This window comes from Lactuca virosa, chromosome 5, assembly GCF_052849685.1.
Source record: "Lactuca virosa cultivar CGN04683 chromosome 5, Lactuca_virosa_CGN04683_v6, whole genome shotgun sequence".
In the NCBI taxonomy this organism is placed as follows: Eukaryota; Viridiplantae; Streptophyta; class Magnoliopsida; order Asterales; family Asteraceae; genus Lactuca; species Lactuca virosa.
In genome coordinates, this window is record NC_136430.1 from 156726659 (window position 1) to 156736701 (window position 10043).

The 10043-nt window shown below is 38.7% G+C and overlaps 1 long non-coding RNA gene across 6 annotated transcripts; it reads left to right on the forward strand.

The window, feature by feature from the left end:
- Window positions 1–7241: 7241 nt before the first annotated feature.
- LOC145116480 (uncharacterized) lies at window positions 7242–9825 on the forward strand. 6 transcript variants are annotated; one of them, XR_013712112.1, is made up of 8 exons: window positions 7242–7828; window positions 8112–8300; window positions 8381–8481; window positions 8604–8681; window positions 8767–8821; window positions 9266–9371; window positions 9480–9627; window positions 9720–9825. It is a non-coding gene; the product is annotated as an uncharacterized LOC145116480 (long non-coding RNA). The 6 variants fall into 6 exon arrangements; XR_013712113.1 differs by having other exon boundaries at window positions 9480–9566; XR_013712115.1 differs by lacking the exon at window positions 9720–9825 and having other exon boundaries at window positions 7242–7453; window positions 7790–7828; window positions 9480–9700.
- Window positions 9826–10043: the final 218 nt, after the last annotated feature.

Genomic DNA, 10043 nt, shown 5'->3' on the forward strand with positions numbered 1-10043 from the left:
AATGTCGATTTTCAGGTGTTTCAAAGCCAATACCAAGTCCAACTAGCAAAATGGAGGCCAAACTCTCTCTTTGGAGAGTCTTTAAGGTGTGTACGGCCACCTTATGAAGGTGTGCGGCCGTACACCTTCAAGTGATGAAGAACACGAAGAACACGAAGAGTTTTAAGCTTAGATCATGGTGTCTTACCGGTATAACAAGCTGAATGATGGAGTAATTCACGTTTTTGAGGCCCTTAGAGTGTTCTTGGATGAAGTTTTTAGAGAGAGAAAGTAGAGAGAGGAAGTAGAGTGCAGCCAAAAGAAAGGAATGAGTGAAGGGGTCACCTTATATATATATAGGGATGAGTGTGCGGCTGGGAGATGGGTGTGCGGCTGCACACCCATGTGTGCGGCCGTACACACCTCTCAAGAGGGTGTATGGCCCGGTTTTGTCTCTATACGACTTGTTGACTCATTTCTAATCTCATTCCCGGCTGTACTCAAGCTTAGAACACTTAAACTAACTCTTAAACGGCGTTAAAAGGTAACGGAAATCAAGTTTAATGTTGATAAAGTTGACCAAGCGTACAGAATAAAAGTTTCGGGTTGTCACAGATTTGATGAAACCCTTCTCATCGGAAAATGGATCTCTTTTGAGATTAGACTTCTCCCGTATCCTCATTGTCCTTCTCTGTTGGGCAATCTCTTTTGAGATGTCCCATTTCGCCATATACGCAGCACACTTGGACTATGCTAGCATCAGTAGTGGAAGTGATGTGTTGGGTTGGGGTCTTTGCGAAGCGGGCTTCCTTGCCATCCTTAGCCCTTGGACAATTTCTTTCGTAATGTCCGGGTTCGCCACAATTATAGCAAACCTGACCCATCTTTATACCAGAAATCGAGGTGTTTGGCTGTGCAGGTGCCCTGCAGTAACGGGTGGTGTGTCCTTGTCTGTTGCAGTTCTTAGAATGAAGTGTTCGGCACTTTCCTACGTGGTGGAAGTTGCATTTCTCGCAGCTTGGGAGTTTTCCAGCGTATTGCCGCACTGGCGTTGGCACTGGTTTGGTGGATGTGGTGGCTATAGGAGTTATCACAGGTTGTCGTCTCTTGGATAGTTTTTGAGACGATTTGCGCTTCACCCCTATCCAGAATTTTCGTTTGGCGCTCTTGGGTCTGGGAGTTGGAGTGTCCTCCTGGATAAGTCCTTGTTGGTTTTCTGGTGTGCTGCTACAATTCGAGGTGTGGAAGCTGTTCCCATTCCCATTTGGGTTGTTGGCATTAAGAACAGCTAGAGCGGCTGCTACGGCTGATGTGACAGTAGCTTGGAACGTAGCTGAGTCTATCTGGAGGATTGGTGCCTTACTGATGGATTGGTTCTGCTTCTTCGGAGGCATGATATGCTATATGTCAAGAAAAGAGTTTGTGAGCAACAATGGTTGCCTCAGGATGTATCCTAAATGTTTATCTATGCATCGAGATTTCTCGTTTTGCTAACTGGCTCTCTTTGATTCGACCCACATCCCCATGATGTGGTCTTAGCAAGGATAGAAAGGATTTGAGCACACAAAGTTCACATACAATAAGTTTACGAACTCTTGGTTGCTCAGCTCATCGGGCTGGCTGAGTAACTCTCACATTTTCGTCGGCTCTTGACGATATGGAGATTTGGCTATAAAGGTAGTTCCGAGGATCAAGTCGATACGAGATTCAACTTAGCACTCGGAAGAAATCCCTGGAATGTCTTTGGGGAAGACATCGGGAAAGTTGCAGACTTCGAAGATGCTCTCGAGGTCTTTAACTTCTTGCGTCTCATTGACAACATGAACCAGAAATGCATAGCATTCCTTCCGTAGATGCTCCTAGGCTTCGACGCATGAAATGATACTAAGGTTCGAACAGACTTATCACTGAAACCAGTGAGGACTCCGTCAGAAGAATGATTGAGACGAATCGCTTTCTCGAAGCAAAGGACATCGGCATGATGGGAGACTCATTCGTCCTATGCCGATTAGGACATTGAAGCTTTTCATGGAGACTGATATGAAATTGATGGGAAAAAGGAATAATCGTCTAAGCACATCTTATGATTCATTTTTTGAGGACAAAACAGTGATGGGACATTGATAAAGTTGCTCAATTTGAATGCTACCGCTCCAAGGTATACTTTTGACAATGATAATCTTTGACTGAAATATAATAGTTGCCACCATTGTCGATATTAAGATTACACAGAGTTTGGAAAATTTGACCTAGGAGTAGGTCTACAACATACCAACAGAGGAATAATTTGACAACATAAAGAACTAGTGAATCGGTACTTGCAAGACAAGAATGTCTACAGAGAAAGGAGCTACTTAGAACATAAATAGGAAAGCTATTCTTTAAACCAAGAGGACGGACAAGTAGAATATTTCCTACTGGCGACGGGCACTCCTCGGGCGGAACCTTAAGTTAGCCAGCTGGCGCTCCATGTCAAGCAGGCGGCTCTCGTATACTGATTGGCGTGCTCGGAGCTCTACGACCTCAACTCGAGTTGCAGGTAGCTCTCGCTTATGGGCTTCGTTGTCTCTCAAAATCCTCCCATGAGCAACCTCGAGACTGCGAATACAGTTTGTGTTGGCATCCAAGTCTGCCTCGAGTTCCACAGTTCGTTGAATGGCCGCCACATTCATTTCGACATTGCGGGCCACTCGGCGGACTATAGTTGGAAGGGATCTATCTGCAGAGCCTCCTCCGTCCACATTGTAAAAGCGGCGATCCCCATTATACGGGCGGGGTTGGCCTTGTTCATGACTCCACCTATCCAGGCTTCCGACCCACATAGGCGTTGGGCCTTCGAGTACAAGCTGGGGGTTGGGATTTGGTATTGGGGCTACTGGGGGTAAGTTCTCGACTTCTGGTTCCGAGTCAGTCTCTTCAGGAAATGGTTCGGCAATGCCATCGTATAAAGGGATTTCATGGTTTCCTTCTGGCTCTGGTTCGATCCATCCACCATCTCCTTGGTTGGGAAAGTACGGGTCGCCAGGGAGATGGAATCCAACCATGCTATCTACGCGCGGTAATGGTAAATGAATAGTTAATAGGCATCGAATCTAATAATACTTCCAATGTATCATGGCTACATGTTTGATTCTTGAAAGATGGATCCCTGGGTAAGTTTTCGGCTTAGTCGTTATAGCATCCTAAAATACTCCTATAGTATTTTAATCCTTATGTTTGGCTCTAGAACTCCTCTAGTATCTAGGTAAGTTTTAGACTTGCTGCAACACCATAGTCACTCCCAAGCACATGTTGGTCATGTCTCGAATGAATATAGTTGATCAGACTATATTGATCCTAGACATGATTACATAACTGCCCAGGTTTAACCCCAGTGTCCAACATCCAAATACTTTTGTTTCGTCTACTTACGACACGGATTCTGATACTGGGGTACACTTATATACTTTTATAAAAATACTTGTATTTTTGAAAGTATACTTTTAGTTTAGAGCACTTAGGCCCCTTAGTATTTATAGTTGTATACCATGTAAGGTTCGGTATACTTAGTTCGCTATAAACAAGGGCTCTGATACCAATCTGTCACACCCCGAAACCGTGATAGCGGAATCATTCCGGGGTGGAGGACGTCATGCGCAGTATCACAACAATTGTATCATAGCAAGCATAGTAAACACAACCAGACATTGAATACATATATGAAAAAGTTTACATTGTTTAATACATAGTTTTGTTCATATCAAAAGTAAACTGGAAAGTCGTGACTCTAACGCTCCGACTTCTCCGAACTCCTGGAAGTACCTGTCTACTAATTCCCTGAGAATACAAGCAGTTTTGAAGAATATCAGCATAAAGCTGGTGAGTTCATAAGCATTTAGTTTTGGTGGAAAAAAATGTTCTTTGATCATTTTGAAAAGTGTTCCTCCATAAAATCCTATATTTTCTTATGAAAAGCAGTGTTAAAAGAGTATCTAGCGGTAGAAAGTAAACCATCAGTTTTAGAAATGCTAGTGTTATCCTGGGAAAATCCTATATTTTCCCTAAAAACAGGTTATATGTACTAGAGGTAGAGATGTCAGTCTAGAGATCCCTGATTACTATTAGTATATATAAAAATAGTTTTATTACTCAAAATAAAACAGATGAAGATTAGAGTCCGTAGACCAAAAATAGTTTATACTTGTTTTGTGAGTCGTATAACCATACTTGATATGGCCGAGAGACCTTTATAACGTTCTTCAGGCGTTAAGCTAAATTACATTTGTTCACCCCAGGCGTGCCCGCCTAACTGTAGCTAGCAGTTCAGGTGTGGGATTGTCAGTCCCGAATAGATCTATTCACAAATCTCACGCTCTCCCTCCAGGAGACTCTGGTTATACTGAGATAGGATTTATCACTATACACCTAAGGGTACAGTATTGAAGTAGAGCCTTACAATTCTGTATAATCTAGTTTACTAGCGAGAAACAGTATAAAACAATGATTATCCTTGAATAATAGTACTTTATACTCCTGAGAAAATATATAACATAAACTAAATCTGTCATAGTTTATATATATTCATTAATGAAATCTGATTAGGTAGAGACTGCCTAGAGGGTTATCCCAAACTATACCCATTATAGTTTATTAGAATTTGTATGGAAAATGCTTTGTAAAAACCTTTCTGAAAGCTATGAAGTTAGATTTACAAAATAATAGTTTCCCTTATGCTCAACATATTACGAAAAGAGATAAAATATCCGAATATGTTATTAAACGTGGAAATCGTTGGACTGCATTAATAAGTTTAAAACTTAATAAAATACTTTGAGTTTGGCTTGTATTCCCCCCTGAAAACATTAAAAACACGGAAAATGTAGGGGTATGAACTCACCGTTTGACGTAGGATTCGAGCGTATGATCGGTGTGGATGCTGAGTGTCAACTGGTGTTTCGTGCGCAAATGGATCCTATTAACATACGGTAACACATATGTGTGTTAGAATTAGGGTGTTTCATGACAAAACATGACGGGAAACCACCCTAAAGACTTGGAAATGCTTGTCGGGACCCTATATGATCAAACAAGGGAGGTGTACGGCCAAAAGAGTGTGTGTGCGGCCAGGGTGTGCGGTCAGCATGTGTGTGTGGTTGAACACAGGAGTGTGCGGCCGTACAGAGGGCGTGTGCGATCGTACATGGGAGTGTGCGGCCGTACAAAGGGGTGTGCGGCCGTACACTCTTCATTCGTGCTCAAAATGTCGATTTTCAGGTGTTTCAAAGCCAATACCAAGTCCAACTAGCAAAATGGAGGCCAAACTCTCTCTTTGGAGAGTCTTTAAGGTGTGTACGGCCACCTTATGAAGGTGTGCGGCCGTACACCTTCAAGTGATGAAGAACACGAAGAACACGAAGAGTTTTAAGCTTAGATCATGGTGTCTTACCGGTATAACAAGCTGAATGATGGAGTAATTCACGTTTTTGAGGCCCTTAGAGTGTTCTTGGATGAAGTTTTTAGAGAGAGAAAGTAGAGAGAGGAAGTAGAGTGCAGCCAAAAGAAAGGAATGAGTGAAGGGGTCACCCTATATATATATATAGGGATGAGTGTGCGGCTGGGAGATGGGTGTGCGGCTGCACACCCATGTGTGCGGCCGTACACACCTCTCAAGAGGGTGTATGGCCCGGTTTTGTCTCTATACGACTTGTTGACTCATTTCTAATCTCATTCCCGGCTGTACTCAAGCTTAGAACACTTAAACTAACTCTTAAACGGCGTTAAAAGGTAACGGAAATCAAGTTTAATGTTGATAAAGTTGACCAAGCGTACATAATAAAAGTTTCGGGTTGTCACAGATTTGATGAAACCCTTCTCATCGGAAAATGGATCTGGCATGAACTGAAACCCTTGACACAATTTAAGGAATAACAATTGGAGAACATTTGCAAAAAAAAAAAAAAAAAAAAAAAACATTCTTGCATTTTCTATCGGGGTCAAGATCTGCAAACGATTTCTTGCATCAAACTCCAAATTCAAGAAACCAGCCAGAGTTGCAGGTTTCGAAGACGAGAAGAAAATGGTCGGAGTTGCGGGTTTCGACATCAAGGAGCCGTTTTATGGTGATCTGCGATGGTGGTACACAGGTGGTGAACGGAGATGAGAGAAGACATGCAAAGATGGAGCGATGGTCTTCATTCGATCTTCTTCTCCGACATTTTGCAGGTTTCCGATGACCTGAGGTGGTCCAATGATCTGGTTCCAGGGAGGTATAAGGAAAAGGATAAATGGAAGGGGGATGAAGAGGGGTAGGTTGGGGGTGTGGACGTGTGTTAAGGGGTTGTTTTTTTTTTCTTCTAAAAAATGATAGATAAATAAAATAAAAATATAAAAAAGAATTTATGAAGGGCAAACTAGTCATTTTATGTCCTTAGGGATGATCCGAGTGAAAAAAAAAAACATAATACGGGGACGATTCGAGTTAATTTTTGAAAATATGATTAAACGAGCCTTTTGAGGGATGAATTGTGAAATTTACTCTAAATAAAATCCAAACAACTTACATTGAATTAAATAAATTACGTAAATAGTCCATGTAAATGATGAAATTTGGTAATTTTAGTCGTTAGTTTTTGCGATAATGTCGTATAAGGATAATCAAATTTAGGTTTTATACATATTTTAGTTTTTAAATTTATTTTTATCATCGATCTACTATTAAATTTTTTTTACATACACTTTTTAAAATTTCACAAACAAATAGTACTTAGACTAAAGTTTATAAATGGTCTTTGGCGAAATTTCACAAAATAGCATAAATGAATATTATCCAAAATTCTTTGCACTCAGTGGATCCATCTAAGAGCACCCACATCGGTGGCTTGCAAATGTAATTGCAATGCCACATCTTCCATTATGCATGCCACATAAGTCGTGTTCTTTCAAATATAGAAAGCCTTGCAAACTTAAATTTAATATTAAATAATGTTTTCTATTTTAATATTTTATTTATTTAAACTATATATATATATATATATATATATATATATATATATATAATACAAACTTATTTATATATATACTAATTTTGAAGTCCTTGGGGAACAGTATTCTGTTTCTATTGGACCAAAGTTTTTAATTAATTAATTTATTTTTTGTTTCCTCTTTAATATTTTTTTTGAGATGCCCCTTTACACCTGTCTTTGGTTTAAAAACGTTCTTTTACACGTGGTGGCACCTCCCACTGCTTCTAATGAGATACGGACAACAGATACCCACGACTTCGATTATTGTTCACCGTCTCTCTTAATTCACTGCTTATCCCTTAATCGAATAAGTTGGTGACCCAACTACAGACGGAATGAGATCGGAGAGAGAGAGAGAGAGAGGACGAAGACGGTGAGGTCGATCTATTCGACTAATACCCATTTCGCCGCTTCACCGTTCTCTCTCAGTTTACCATCCACCTCCACCGGGGTTAGTTAATCCATTTGATCAGGTGATACGTTCTTTCCAGAACCCTCTTTGTCTCCCACCGCCTCCAACCCCTTTGATCGTCGCTGCACCCTTTGTTGCTTTCCTCAATTTCTCGAAAGTTGGGGTTGAAGACGATGGCAAAATTGCATGTTCAATGCTTTCAATGACATTCGAACCCTAGCTGATTGCCTTCAAAATTTCGATTACTTCACTTGCAGATTCATTTCAAATACCGATTTTGTTGTTCTTATTTCTTGGTGCGACAACACTAATTTTGGCTAACAACCGACGTTGATTTCAAACTTTTTTTTTATTTCTTTTTCAGTGAACATTCTAACTTTTACTTTTGAACTTTTAGCTTCCATTAGATCAAGGTGGTGGTGAGGGGACGAAGCAGGTAAGCTTTTAATTCAAATATGTGAAAAAATGTTCTTTTTCAAGAATAATATAGTTATCAGCTTTCAAATATATTCAGTGCAATTCCGATCTTTCTAATGGAATTGCCTACAAGGAATTTGTGTAGTTATACGCTCTGTATTAGATACTTCTGATAGTTTTTTTACTAATAACAATCTGATAGAAACAAAAATTAAATAAGTTTGCCTATTAATTGTTACTTTCTTACTGTTTCCACCCTCATTAAGGAAATTTCTTGAAATATTGACTTCTGAATGATGCAGCACAATAGAGAATTTTGGTGTTCATAACTTAAGAGTTGGTCAATTGGCTGAATTTAGAACAGTTGAGAGAGGATTCCGTTGTGCTTGGTTCAGATGCAAGGTAGTTGTTGATAGTGGCCAAATAGTTCCCATTTCTAAAACTGATATTGGTCGCACACATATGTGATTAAAAAGTACAGTTCCTCTAGAGTAAGACTCACCTCTTGTAACTTTTTTATTTTATTTTTATTATTTTTTTAATGGATTTGGGATTTTGTATTTGGAAGCAGGAGTGTTGCCGGTCGATCCACAGTGAGTGTGAAGCTGGAGCTACTTCCATTGACTGATGGCATTATTACTCTAGATTCTTTACAGGTTAACCTTGAAAAAGGTAAATACGCATTCTGCTTCTAAACTTTTTTGACTACATGATTATACTATAGAATGCCAAAGGGATAAGTGCGCATCTATGCAAATTTTTTAAATTACTGTTTTACCCTTTCTGATTGCTAGATTAATAGCACCGCAGATACAAAAACGATTCAGAAATCTTGGCTATGACAAACTCAGGCTGTTGGAGCGTGGTGACAGGTTAAATTTTATATCTATAGCAATAGTTACTATTCCTGATTCCATTCCAATCTTGTGTTTGACTCTGGAATTGGAATGATGGCAGGTCAAAGGGAATAAAAAAAATACACCGCTGTGGAGAAATGGAACACACAACTTAGGTATATTGACAATTTTTGGAAACCTTTTCAATCTTTCATTATTCATCAATCCTATGGAGGAGTAGGTGAGTTGGTAAATGATAATTCAATTTACTCATGATCATATCCATTAAATATAAAAGTTAATAGTTTCGCTCTATTTATTTATTTATTTTTTTAAAATTTTATCGTTATTGATTGATTGAAATTGGTTTTTCCTTTCCAAATAATTTTAGGTGTGTGTGTGTTTGGCATGGAGTTTGTAATGTTTGAAAAAAATAACTTACTTTGGTATCAGGGGTTTTCAGTTTTTATTATAAACAGAAAACGTTTGAATCAAGAAACTATTTCAGGTAGTTTTTATGTGTGTTTTCTTTTGGAGTGGTTTTAGTGTTTTCAACTGGTATTGATGAAATCAGGTGAAGTTTTTTTTTCTCACTTTATTTTGATGCAAGTTATTGCCAGATCTTAAGTGGTGGCAGAAACTTCTCTAATGTCTCTTCTCAGATGGAACTTTAAAACTAAAATGGAGAACACAATGAGTTCTTTCGGTAATGGTCATATTTCAATGGTTAGCATTTTACTCATCTAATTTTTATTACCTTTTCTTCTTAATTGTTTCTTCATTTTTGTTTAAATTTGGTCACTTTTAACTTTTGCTTCTAATTTTTTTGAAAAGAGTAAGACTTGGGCTGCTGAAATCATTGCTAGGAGAAATTCATGATTGGCGCAGCAACAAAACTGATGAAATTCCATCTTTTACATTGTAATTTCCTTTGAAGCAAAATCGTGATGCTTTTCTTTATTCTATTTGGCATCTAAAAGAAGTAATTTCAAGATTTTAGATTTTCGAATATTTCCTAGGAATTCAAAGATAACCTGATTTTAAATTAATTTTTTTTATTTCTGGGTTGTGCAGATATTAATAGCTTATTATTTCTTATGGTGAGTCAAAGGGACTAAAATTACAGCAAACTGATACCGTTAGGACAATGAATGTAATGAAATCCGAATTTGGACCGAGGTTGAATTGCAATTTGATTTCGTTTAACTAAAAAACAGAATACATTGCTATTGGTTTTTCTGTTTTTTCCAATTTGTTTTAGTTTTTACCAAAAAACAAAGTACATTGCCATTCGGTTCATTTTCAGATTCTTGGTCATTCACTTGGTGGTTTCCATTTCTTTGGCGTTTCCAACTCCGCAAAGCGGGGGTTCTTCCCTAGTTATTATTATTTGTGGAC